Source organism: Triturus cristatus, chromosome 4_1 (assembly GCF_964204655.1).
Source record: "Triturus cristatus chromosome 4_1, aTriCri1.1, whole genome shotgun sequence".
In the NCBI taxonomy this organism is placed as follows: Eukaryota; Metazoa; Chordata; class Amphibia; order Caudata; family Salamandridae; genus Triturus; species Triturus cristatus.
In genome coordinates, this window is record NC_140585.1 from 773,968,303 (window position 1) to 773,982,122 (window position 13,820).

The 13,820-nt window shown below is 46.1% G+C and overlaps 1 long non-coding RNA gene across 1 annotated transcript in view; it reads right to left on the reverse strand.

The window, feature by feature from the left end:
* LOC146855509 (uncharacterized) overlaps positions 1 to 10,930 on the reverse strand; it is a 67,417-nt gene extending 56,487 nt beyond the window's left edge. The window contains exon 1 of the long non-coding RNA XR_014980846.1: positions 10,283 to 10,930. This is a non-coding gene — a long non-coding RNA (uncharacterized LOC146855509). The remainder of the gene's footprint in view (positions 1 to 10,282) is intronic.
* Between the last annotated feature and the right edge of the window lie 2,890 nt (positions 10,931 to 13,820).

The window sequence follows — 13,820 nt, forward strand, 5'->3', positions numbered from 1 at the left end:
GTGGGGTGCGATGGAATTGCCGGCTTTGTTGAAGATGTGGTGTGGGTGAGGGTCGGATGGGGAACCGGAGTGGATTGTTCCCATGGTCTTGATTGTGTCCTCGATGCTCATGTTGGCCCAGGTTGTCAGGGTGTCGTGGGTGGTGGGGTGCGGTGGGTTTGGTTGGTGTGGTGGGCAGGGGTCGTCCGGGGTCTGAAGCTGTCATGGATGTCGGTGATTTTCCGGTGGAAGAAGGTGGCGAGGGAGTCGCACAGAGCTTGCGATGGTGGGATGTCGTTGGCGTTGGAGCTGGGGTTGGAGAGTTCCTTCAGATGGTGAAGAGCTCCTTGCTGTTGTGTGCGTTGTTGTCAAGGCGGTCTGTGAAGGAGGTACTTTTGGCGGTCCTGATGAGGTGGTGGTGGTTGCGGATGGCGTCTTTGTGGGCAGTGCGGCTGTCTGGCATCTTGTCGCTGTGCCATATGTTTTCCAGTTTCCGGCAGGTGCGTTTGGAGTTGAGGAGTTCCGGGGTGAACCAGTGTACTCTTCTGCTGGTGTCTCTGCTGGTGGGGTTTTTCAGCGGGGCAACGGTGTTGGCGCAGTCGTTCATCCAGCGTTCAAGGGCGAGTGCACCTTCATCTGGGTTGGTGGGGTTTGTCGGAGGGTTGAGTGCGAGGCTTGTCTGTAGTTGTTCTTCAGTGACTTTGCCCCAGCAGCGGCGGGGGGTCTGTAGGGTGCAGTGGTGTGTGAGGGGTTTTCGGAAGAAGTGGATGCAGTGGTGGTCTGTCCAGGTGAGTTCGGAGGCGTGGCTGAAGGTGACGTGAGGGCTGGAGGAGAAGATGGCGTCTAGCGTGTGGCCGGCGATGAGCATACCTTTCAAGTGGTGCAAATTCCCTTCACCTCAGAGGTACTCTCCCTACCTTAGGGGTGCCTCAGGGGTCAATTTTGAGCCACACTTTGTTCAATCTTTATATGTGCCCCCTGGCGGATGTCATCAAGCAACACAATGTCACCATGGTATCCCATGCAAATGACACATAGCTTATCGTCACCCTTTCCAAAGAGGAGGAAGGGGCTGCCACAATTTCAGATCCTGCTTGAGGGATCTCACAGAATGGATGAACATGAGTTGCCTCAAGTTGAATACTAACTAAATGGAGGTTCTCATTGTCGTGAAAAAACCGTCAGTCTGGGCCACAGCATGGTGGCCAACAGAACTTGGCCTAACCCCTGGCCCCAAGACCAAAGTAAAAAACTTGGGCTTTCCATTTGCTTCCAATATTGTCTTTGAGGACCCAATATCCTGTGTAGTAGGCACATTTTTTGGCACTCTTAGGATTCTAGCCAAAATCATGGATCTTCTGCCTATAACGGCTAGGAAAATGGTCATACAAGCTCTTGTCATGTCCTATCTGGACTACTGTAATCACCTTTACATTGTAGCCACTTAGGGCAGATTAGACAGACTCTATAGGGTGTAGAATGAGGCAGACCACCTTCTGCTGAAACTGCTGTGGTGGGCTCCTGTCGGCCCCGCACCGGACAATCTTCACTGGCTACCATTAAGGAAAAGAATTTCCTTTAAGGCCATGTGCTTCTGTCACAGGATCCTGAATGGCAAAGGTCCTCGCCATCTCTTCCCACTCTTCAAACCCTACCAACCCAGCAGACAACTCAGATCATCTGCCGCTGCAGTGGCAAAAGTGATCTTTATAAAAAGAACCCGCCCGGGCTTTCAGGTATCCAAATTGTGCAACACCCTACCGCTTGACATGAATTAGGACCGACGGAGAAAAAATTCAGAAGGAAACTCAAAACTTGGCTATTCAGGCTTTATTATTCTACCTATTCCTTAATCTTACTCACCAGGCAGATTTCTAGTACTTCTTTTCTCCTATGGTCCAGGGCTGTCTTAGCGCTGGGATGTTCCATTTAGGAGCAGCTGTGAGCTTTAAAAAATTATAACATAACATAAGTTCTCTTAGAAATGTTGCATTTACCTTCCATTCCTGCTCCAATCCTGCCCAGTTTTTCTTTCTTGTTAGCCAAATTTGTAGTGTCTGCTGTCTTCGTGCACCAGGCCTTGCTGATTTATGCCCATATCACTGCAAATGTCGAAACCCCATCTGACTTTGGCTAAAGTGGTGGCCACCTTGTAATATTGTTTTTGCCTGTGAAATGTGTTTCGTTCATGTTTTAATTATTTGCTACAATTTTATTTTCTGACTTGGAACCTTTTTTCTTACTTTTTTACATGATGGTGCCTACTCGCAAAGTGCATTTGTAGTATGTTTATACTTTATAACAAGACTTACTACACTTGCAACACACCTAGTAACACAACCAGGGATTGTTCTGAACATCACCACCCATGAGTAACACATTTCAGCATCAACCAATCGCATCACGCTGACCACATAAGAAATTACCTCAAACATCTTTATTAAAATATAAAGGCAAACATATGCATATAAGCACTGCACAACATGATGGACACATAGGAGTCCATTGATAATATAGATATTAGTGTGCTATTAAAAAGGAAGACTACATAAAGTAGTAAGCATTTGCAATGCAATAGGTCTCGCATTTGCGAGCATTTACGCATTTAAGCTATTAGCATAGTAAATGACAATGCCTTTTATCTATGTTTTAAAAACCAGAACATAAATAAAAGGCATTGTCATTTACAATGCCAATAGCTCAAACGCACTTAAATGCGAGACCTATTGCATTGCAAATGCTTGTTATAAATTGGAGTTGGATTTCTTTTGAGTTGTGTCAATTACTTATCGTCCATGTTGGATCTCTGAAATGCCTAACACATGTTCTTCTAAGTAAGCCTGACTGCTCTTTGCCACTCTACCCAGACTGAGATAAGGATTACTAGTGCGAATACGAGGTTCATTTTTGGGTATTGCGTTAATATTACATGTTAAGGCTCCCGAGCCATACCACACATATTTCCACCTTGCTACAGAGTACTTAAAAGAAGACCCTCCTCGAGGGTGGCTAATTTTTAGCACATCATTTCAAGTGCAGCCACTAAAGTAACGCTGAATAAGGAGGACCTCAAGAGGATGGAGTGCTATCCAGTTTACATCAAATCGGATCCCAATACCAATGCCTAATTTGGCCACACCAAGTTAGACATCACTTACGGGAACAGTTGGCACAGTATTGGAAATTCTATTAATAGACCCCTTAATTCACTTGTGGAGAGCATAGAGAGCCCCTGATGATTATTCATCAATAGTGATCCATTTTATGCAAACTTCATAGTTACCAACACGGAGTAGCACATTCAATACACTAAGGCCCATATGTAGGTAATTTCTATTTACCGATTCCTAAATACCGAATTTTACCGATTCGGTATTTAAGAATCAGTAAATAGAATGTAGGTAAACAATCGGTAAATTTTACCGATTCGGTAATATTCGTTATTACCGATTAGGTATTTACCGAATCGGTAATAAGGCATACCTTCCCATTCATTCATAGGAATGAATGGGAAGCCATTCACTATTACCGATTCGGTAAATACCGAATCGGTAATAGGGGGAGCATATTCAAGGGTGGCAGGGTGTCACATTGACACTCTGTTGCACTCCTGATTCGTGCATGTGTGCACATGTGGCGCACATACATGCCCTAAGGGCATGTATGTCTGCCACATGGCACTTTTAAAAAAGCACAAAATTGCTTTTGAAAAGGTATTCGGTATTTACCATCAACTTGTAGTTGGTGGTAATTAACGAATCCTTAAACCAAAAATGCACTCACTTGAGTGCTCCCTACATAGGATTTAAGGATTCGGTAATTTACCGATTCGGTATTTTACCGATTTCTTAAAATACCGATTCGGTAAATTACCGAATCCTTAAAACCTGCCTCCTACATTAGAAAGGGCTAATACCGGTCGGTAACGGGAAAATTACCGATTTTCGGCCGTTACAGACCGGTATTTAGCTATCTACATATGGCCCTAAATACTGTGTATTCTTTAAACACGAAGGCTCACCAGGATGTGGTGACTCTTGCAGAAGAGCAGCAAGACTAGATATAAAAGCTTAAAAATGTTCCCTGTGATAAGGACGACAGTAGAATTCGGCTAAATCCATCTCTTTTGAAAAAGGGTGGACATGCACAGTCAAATGGGAAGCAAAAGCCCTACCAAACATTTTCAAACCATCCCCCACTAAAATGCTCAAGTCAGACCGACTTTCTTTCTGTCTCTTCATTTGCATCTCTTTATTTCTAATCTCTGTCTTTCTGTGTATGGTATTCTCTCTCTCTCTTTTTGCCTGTTGATCCTCCCGATATAAACTCCAGAGAGCTCAACACAGAGACAGAGGCCCTTGGCCGTCATAAAACAGCCTCCAATAAGTCCTGATCCACCCTCCTTTCCACCCACCAAGTGCTTAATTTGCAAAAGAGTAAGTGTCACTAACCAAAACTTTTCTCATATGTCCGTGGCAGACGCTGATGAATGTTGGAGTTACCAAGGCTGTGTAGTTCTGATTGCATGCCTCTTACATCCAACATCAATCACTCCTTCGATCTATTTGACTCTTTTTGTTCCTTTCATCCTTGCTTTCTTTCTTTCTCAATGTTTTTCTGTCTTTTTCTTCCTTCTTCTTTCTACCTTTTGTGTTTTTCTCTCTTGCTCTAGGTTGAAGTCTGGTGAGGAAAAACCAGTGTCGGTTCCCAAAATTGAGTGCTTATGGGACCCACCTGCAACCACTGTCTGAAATTAAACACCTCACCCACAGGTGGGGAAATCCTGGTGGAATAAATGGCCAGTCCGGCCCTGTTGGCAAGCAGCTTCACACAGACACTGCTGACAAGGTTGACCATGGAAAAAACTGTAAAAAAAACTGATTTTGAAACACCCGGCGTGCCACTGCCAACACGAAATTCTGGAGTGCTTCTGGAAAACGATTTAGGGCCTGATTACAAGATTCCTGCAAATCCCAATCAAGCTGCTAACAAGAGTTGCGAATTAGATCTGCCAAAAACTGAGGTTTCATACCTTCTGCCTGCTACAATCCGGCGGCATGAAGTTGAAAAAAAACGGTGGGTATTGATGTGGAAAAACCGACTCCTGATGTTATTCCGAATTTGTCTGGAGCTAACTTGTAATCAGCTGGAACTCCTGCAATCTGGAAGTACCAATAACTGCAGTATCAGTACTTCCGTGTGCAGGAAATTCCAGTGCAGGACTTCTTCATCGGTTGTCATTGGGCGATAGAAGGACAAATTAGCGCATTACAATCCAGCTCAGTGACCCTACCAAAGAAGTGGTCGTTTGAAGTCAGGCGACCAGCAGGGCCGTTTCTAGGTGTTTTGCCGCCCTAGGCGAGAATTGAAAAATGCTGCCCCCTTCCTTTTTTCTCCTAATTTGGTCAATTTTTTCGCAGTTTGATTTCAAATTAATTCCTCCCCCCCCCCCTTTTGCCGCCCTAGGCGGCCGCCTAGTCTTGCCTAATGGTAGAAACGGCCCTGGCGACCAGCAGTAAATGGTTTCCCTCAGAGCCTCATGGTTTGTCTTTCTTTCAAAATACTCCAAACCTGCAGAAAAGATGCTGGCATTAAAAGAGGAGATGTTGTTTGTGGAGGATAGGAAGACAGCTGACATGATAAAAAATAAACACAACGTCATTGTAACCATTTTCCCCAAAATGACTGCATGAGTCAGTCATGAGAGGTTAGGTGACCTGAAAAAACAGAGACAGATCCACACATCATAAAGGAGCACATACAATCTATACTCTCTACCCACTTCCCAGACCCACTCGACAGATTCACTCGGTGCAAACCCTTCCCTGGGCTATATGGAAGACTATCAAAACAACAGGGCAAGTACATATCTCTGCTCCGAAATTCCAATTAGTAGTTAACTCTTTGGACTCAGGAGAAGGCTGTAAAAGAGATACTAGTAGACACAAATTTGCTGATCTGCAATCTCTTTTTTTTATTTGTGCAAGTTATAGACAGGGATGTTCCTCTCCCTGTCCTCTCCTTTCCTGTTCTATAGATGACTTTGTGCGACAGCTACATCCACATTCATCCCTTTCCCCGAAGAACCACTCTCACTCATTACATCACATGATATAGCATGTACTAATCTGAGAGGTTGCTTCAAGATGTTACACCAAATGTATACCTAAACCAATACCATTGCAGGTGCATCAAGCTTTTACACTATACATGTGAACTCCCTTTTGCTAGAATCCTGTAACATTAAATAACAACGACTCAACCATCTCTCCTATGTGTAACTTATGTTCATATCAAACTGCAGATTTTACACACCATGCCTGGCACAGCTCCGTTATTTTGGTATTTTCAAAGTCGGTTTTCAAAACCATTAGTGGGAACACTAACCAGCAGGCGGAGACCTCCCCATTGAGTGCTCTACTAGGATAGGCGAGAGAGGTTCATCTCCGTAACATATAACTGTGATGTTTCTTGTCATCGTCAAGCCTAGAACTGCGATGGCATGGATACAAGGGCCACCTCCAATGATTCCAAAATGCCTGAATGAAGCACCTATTGTGATGACTTGGCTGATACATTTGCACCCCTCCCCCCCACCTAGACAAGGTAGACCAGAAGGCATATGGGACCCCTTGAGATCATATCTACCCTATAGACCAGAAGCTACTCCGGAACCTACCTGATTGGACACATAACCGCCAGCCATGTAGGTACATTAACCATTACATTGTTAACAATCAATGTTGATGAAAAACCTCTATCACAATCTGTACTTAAGGAACCATTGTCGACATTCAATTTGCTATTAATGAAACATATGAATACCTCTTGGACACAAGATACAATAGCAGTTCATATACTATGTGTATGTCCTAAATGTTTAACACTACCTCCCTGTAAGCTTTCTTCCTTGGAAAAAATACTAATTGTTTGCATATTCTGATATTAATAAAGTAGTGTAAAAGAATTTAGTCCTTCCTCTAACGGCATCATCATTAGATGCAGAGAGAACAACTTGCCCGAATAACCCTGATGCACCCAATAGTTGAGAAAGCCATTCTTCTTACACTTACAATAATGCAGAACTCTTATTTCTCCTTGTTAGTTGCAAAATTCCTTGCTTCTAACTCCTCATCACCCTGTCTGTCCTGGTTTGGCCATGCAACCATCCTGAAACATCCAAGATGACCTATCTAGAATGTAAAACTTTCCCAAAACAAGCAATGTTCCAATACTCTGCTCTTCAGGCCCCTTTTGATCACTTTACTTGTCTAGTCTCAGCCTAAAGTAGGGGGCAGCTGCCTGCTCCTAAGAGGCATGACATTCTATTTTTCCTTTTAGGCTAAGCTGAATTTGCTCCCCCATAGCCACTATCCTCATATATGCTGGTGACTCCTGTAGTACTTGTGTGATGCCCCCGGGGCCAAGAACCTAAAGAGTGGTAAATGAGTGAGAAAAGTGACTATGAGGTGAACACATGTATATATCATACATGAACTCTGACCTTGGGACGCATGCATACATATAGTAAATGAACTCTAGTTAGATAAGCACACACATGCAGACAGTATATAAACAGTGACTTGAGACGGTGATATTTACATACAAAATGTGAACTTTGGCAACGGAACCGGAATATATACCTATCATGAAGGGCTCGGATCTTGAAAGTGTTAACACTCACATACATTGTGTGAACTATGACCGTGAACTGTGGGCTTACAAATACAATATGAGGTCTCTCACCTGAGAAACAGACAACCATACAGAGAGGGGGAACCCATATATACAGTATATGAACTCTCACTCTAGATACAGCGCTTGATGTTTCACCTTGGAAGTGTATCACATAAATGACGCATATGGACTGTGACCCAGAGATCAGACACTTATATACAGCCTATGGATTTTAAACCTTTGATATTCACATTATTCGACAATACACAGTGTTAGACCTGTCAGCCCTAGGGTGGTCTTACCCTACATTTTTTCCCTTTTTTCCTCGTTCTTGACTGCCATTTTTGTTGGACATAGGACGCTGGGCGCCTTACTACTGCTGAGCAGTGCTGAGGTGCAGGTGCTCCCTCCTAAAAACATGGTTGCCACAGACCCCTGCTACTGCGGTGAGGCCACTGTCCTGTCAACGCACTAGTAGTTGGAATAAGGCTGTGACTTAATGCTACTGTAACCTTGACCGTCCCGCCCCTTGTCACCATGGACAGACACCACAGAGTCCCTAGATTCTTCCAGAACCTTCCAAACCCCCCAACTTGCCGCCTTCTTGGAGGGTCATCTGACTTAGGGGTATAAAAGAAAGGGAGGGAACCCCCTAGCTCAGTGACACTACTGGACCTTGAGACCCCCTGTAGGAGTGGAGGCTGCAGCGCTAGGAGGATTGTTACACTACTGAGGCTGACCGCTCCCAGGAATTGCTGCCCCAAGACATCTCAGCCATTCTACCTGCCTACCTGCAGGGGGGGAAAGAGGTAACCTCTCCAGGGTGCCTTCCCAGGGACTGCCATACGCTCCTCCCCTGTGACCAGAACTTGAACTTGAGGGCAAGCGCTGTGTACGCAACGCGCTGTGTAACCAAACCTCTGCCATTGACCCTAAGCACTGTGTCCGCAAAGCGATGGGTAACTAAAATCTGCAATTGATCCCCCAGCGCGGTGTCCACGAAGTGCTGTGCCCAAGATCACCGCCGTGGCCCCTGCACTGTGAGTGAAGAAGTGCTGTGCCCAAGATCACCACCACTGCCCCAGTGCTGTGAGGGAAGGAGTGCTGTGCCCAAGATCACCGCTGCAAACCCTGCACTGGGAGAGAAGAAGTGCTGCACCCGAGTTCACTGCTGCGGCCCCTGAGGTGAGAGAGGCGAAGCGCTAGGTGTGGGGAACTCACCGCTGCTGGCCGGGACACCTCCTGAGAGCGCTGTGAGAGAAGAGTGCTACTGTGGCCAAGATCACCGCCGCAGCCCTGGAGACGGAGTGAGGGCCGCCGCATTCACCATCAAGGCCGGAGGGCGCGAAGGAACACCCAGCACCGGCCGGGGAGCGCCGCACCAGGATTGGGCGCCAAAGCGAAGGAGGGTTGCCTAGCAACCGGGTCTCTGGCCGCGTCATCTGCTGCACCCCTGAGAAGCCACGCAACGATTGGCTCCTGGGCCAAGAGTCAACCCGGAAGCCAGGAGCCTGCCCAGGCACAGGAGAGAGAGGGGCTCCAGGGAAAGCGAGAGCCCTGAACCCGCTGGATTGATTTCCCCTGCTGTGGGGAGGTCTACGGAGTGCAACAACATCCTTCCCCCAAGTAATAGCCCCGCGAGGAGTGTGGAGTGGGCTGACTGGGGGCAGGGCTGGATCGAGGAGGAAGTACACGGACGGGGGCCCAGCGCGTACCTGCGTATATGCCTCATTGTCCCATTTCCCCCTGAAAGACTGAACTGGGGAGTTGGGGAGCGCTGTGCCCCCCGTTACGACAGTGACTGAGTCCAAGGCACAGCAGGGATAGCCCCCGGGGGCTCCTGGGGGTCGGATTACCGTGGGAGGATAGCCAGACACATGTACCCTGGGGGTAGAATGCTTTCTGCTATAATGTCTCCCCTGGAAGTATATTGAATCTCTGCGTACCCTTTGTTGCGGGTTGTGAAATTGATGAGACAAGAACCTTGTACCTTGCCTACACTGATAACTGTATTGTTTTCAAACCTGACAAGAAGTTAGATAAAGATACTTGTTTTCATGCGTAACATTGGAGTGGTGCCCCCTTGATTGTGTATGCTTTACTGTGTCGGCGTGGATTCGTGTTGCACAACTACTTCACACAGTGCCTCGTGCGTGCCTACCTGCCTCGCGCCAAGCTACCTTGTCAGAATCGGTGGTCCCTACTTGGACTAGGGGGCAGGCCCTGGCCAACTGGAGACCCCGGTTCTAACACTCAACATCTATCCATTTAAAGCGCTGTTTTGAACACCCTTCCTACCTATAAACTCTGGAGTCATGTCATAAACACAGCATCAGGAAAATAAGTAAACAATCTTCTTTACTTAAGGTAGCTTCCAGTTCTTGCCCTACACCACAATCCTATTCAACAATCAGGAGGCCGCTGATGGTAGGAGTAGAGCAAGACCCTGTCATTTCACCAGAGGTCAAAGGATGAGTGATCTCACTCACGTTCAACACCGTGGCATGTTGGCAAACGAGATCCACACATGCACGCAGTACATTAACTCTGACACAAGCATCTACCACATGAGTATATGATAACGCTGACAAGAATATTTCTCGGAATCCACCGGGTATCTACTTACAGATCGGGGTTGGCCACATTGAGAAAGTTCAAGTTGATTCCAATGGGTAGCTTTTTATTTTTGCCCTCGTCTTGCAAGTTGGAGTCAATGGGGCCCCCGATTTTGTCTGCGTTGTTTGCTTTCCTGTTCTCTTGTAGGTAGTGCAAACTGTCCTCGTCGTGGACTTCCAGTCGAAGAGGACGGCCCTTGTCATTCAGGAGTATCTATGGACTATACGTCAAATTGCCGCCAATGTAACAATTAAAAGTGAAAGCTCACATGGCGTGCCGAAAATAGTCACAAGAAGCACCCACCATTGCCACGAGTGGTGTGTGGGGTGCGGGACAGCGAAAGTCAAAATGCCGGCATTGTGACAAAGAAATAAAAGTGAAAGACAGTATGGTGCGCAGGAAATAAACACGAGAAGCACCTGCCATTGCCGCAAGTTGTGTGAGTAGCACCCACCGCTGCAATTGCACTGACAAGGGAGGGCGGAAGTCAAATTGCCTCCACTGTGACAATTAAAAGTGAAAGCGGGCATGGCACGCAGAAAAAAAACACAAACGCGCCCGCCATTGCCGTGAGTGGTGTGTGTGGCGCAGGACAGCGCGAGTCAAATTGCCACCATTGTGACAAAGAAATAAAAGTACTGCACGTTGAAGGATTGCACTGACGAGGGAAAGCGAAAGTTAAAAGTGCTTAAGCACAAGAGCTGAAGAAACAAAGCGTAAGGAAATGGTACTTTACTGGTGCGCCTCAGCCGAAGGGAAGTGACGTTTCGGCAAAGACAAAGAATTCGAAGGCAGCAATGAATGAAGGACAGTAGAATGAACCAATGGTAAGTTGCAGGGGGTACAAAAGTCAGAGTATTGATTACAGCAGGTCTTGCAGACAGCACAAGCACTGTATCTCTACCTAATAAGCGAGGTAGGGCAAAGAAAGGATTAGATAGAAGATGAGGAATAAATCGTGGAAGAAAGGAATATTGCGCATTATAAGTATAGTAAGTAACCCACAACTTTCATTGCCCATATTCACAGGATAATTTAGATAGAATGGATCATGAGTATGAGAAACAGATTTGGCGATTGTCATTGAGGGTGCTGAGTTGTCATGAATAAGAAAGGTTACAATCTCTTTATCCGGAGGAAGAAAGAACATAAGGCAGGGGGAGAAAAAAAAAAAGGGGAGAAAGAAAAGGGAAGGCGGGAGAGGGGAAAGGGGAGAGGTGCATGCACAATAAGAAAAGAGAAGAAAGAAGAGGAGGGGGAGAAGAAGGAAAGGTGTACTTAGGGGGGGAGAAGAAGAGTGAGGCAAGGATAGAGAACATTCAGAGTCACGAAGGAAAGGAGCCCATACTTGAGGGAACATTTCCTCTTGGTCTTGCAGTCGATATATTACACGTTCATGGGATGCCGTGTGAATCTTTGCTACCATCTAATCCTCCTGTGAGGGGGGTTTGGCGATTGCCACTGTCTTAAGACAAAAATGTTGGCTGTGGAGAGGACAGTGTGCAAAAGGAGACATTGTGGGCACATAATTCCAGGGGAATTCTCAAGATCATGCAATAAAGTGATGGGGAAGTAAGAGGGAGTCGGAGGGGAATTGTTTCCCTCCGGGTGTCCCCTACGTAAGCTCAGAAACACTGTATAGAGGGACATTTGCATATTGTATGAGGAAGGTCGCAGTTAACTCCTGAACATCTCTAGCACTTAGGGTGTGGCAATAGTCCTGCTCGTTGCAATTTCAAAGGTAACCAGTGCCAATCATGTAAAGTTTTGAAACAACAGTATTTCAAACGTGCTTCCCTAGTACCCTTGACTAGGGCTTCCAATATGTCCAGCCAGACATCTTCTTCAATAGTGATATGTAGACGCTCCTGCCATTTCTCGTGGAGAGCTTTGAGTAGTGGTTGTGAATATAAGTGATTAGTTAATACACCACACAATCCCGACATCACTCCCTTGTGCTGTCCCCAAATTAGGAGATAGTCCAATATCGGAGAGGGTTCTAATTTCCAGTGATGAGGAAGTCATCGCCTCAAGCAATGCTGTAATTGTATATGTCGAGAAGCCTGATATAATGGGAGATCAAATTCCTCACGGAGTAAGTCAAAGGATTTCAACTTGGTCCAGTGTCTGCATTCCTCTCGATTTCCAACTGAGCCAGTTAAGCGCACCACCATTTATTTGTATGCGCTCATTATCCCAAAGTGGGGCTTTAGAGTGCAAGCGATAAGCAACCCCTAGAAGACAATGTGCTCAGTACCATGATATGTAGCTTGCATCACTGGGTGCGGAGGGGATATTCGTGGGTTACGGGGTCCATATAGAAATTCAAGGCCTTCATCATGAGTAAGTAGTGAGTGTTCCGTTTTGACCCAATGTGGATGGTCACTCGTGTCTGGGAGTAAATAGGCTAATTGTGAGAGGTGCAAAGCTAAAGAATAATGTCCCACAGATGGTAAACCAAAACCTCAGTCGGAGCGACGAGCCATTAGTTTTGGTAGCAGCTAGGCAAGGATGCATAGATTCCCAGGCAATGGCTCGTATATGGGTATCCATGCGACGGAGTGTAGACAGAGGCACTACAATCAGAAGCATTCCAAGAGTGTAGGTGAAGCTAGGTAAAGTGACCATCCTTATTGCCTGGGCTCCTCCTAACATGGAAAAACTTAAAAGAGATCATTTGGCGAAATCAGTTTCCATCTGTGCTATGAGGGGAAATAGATTGTCTGAGACCATTCCTTCCAAGACTCGATTATTCACAATTCCCAAATATGTTAGTTGCTATGATTTCCAACAAAAAGGGTATCCATCGATTGATGCTTTTGTGGTGCCTGAGGAGAGCGGAAGAGCCTCACTTTTGTCCCAGTTCACCATATACTTGGAAAGGGTTGCAAACCTATCGATAATCTCAAGCAAGGTTGGCAAAGATTGGGTGAGATCCCTTAGAGTAAGGAGGATGTCATCTGCATATAGGTATGTCTTGGATATGCCTCCTGCTATATATATACCCTGTATCTGCTTGAGTGGCGGATAGGGGAAGAAAGGGGTTCTATCGCAAGCAGAAATAGCAGGGGGAGAAGGGGCAACCTTGATGTGTACCCCTGCGAATTGGAAAAGGGTCTGAAATAAATCCTCCACAATTGATCTGGGCTGCAGGGTTATAATATAGTAGGCAGACCTTGGAGATAAACTGATCACCTAGGCCAAAGTGCTTCATGGTGGCAAATAGGTAACCCCAATCAATGCGGTCAAACACCTTTTCTGCATCCAAAGAGAGAGCACTGCATCTTCTGTCATCTCTTTTGCAGTCCATAAAGTGTGGGCTAATGTGCGAAGGTGATTCCTGGCAGAACGGCATGGGACAAAACCAACCTGAGTGCGGTATATCAGGGATGGAATGACTTTGCGAAGTCGTGTCGCCAGAATGCTTGCAAAAACTTGTATGTCTCCATTTATGAGGGATATGGGACGATAACTATCATAAGCGGGTGGATCTCTACCCAGCTTGGAGATGACTGAAATAGGTCCTATTGACGCTGTCTGAACTGCCT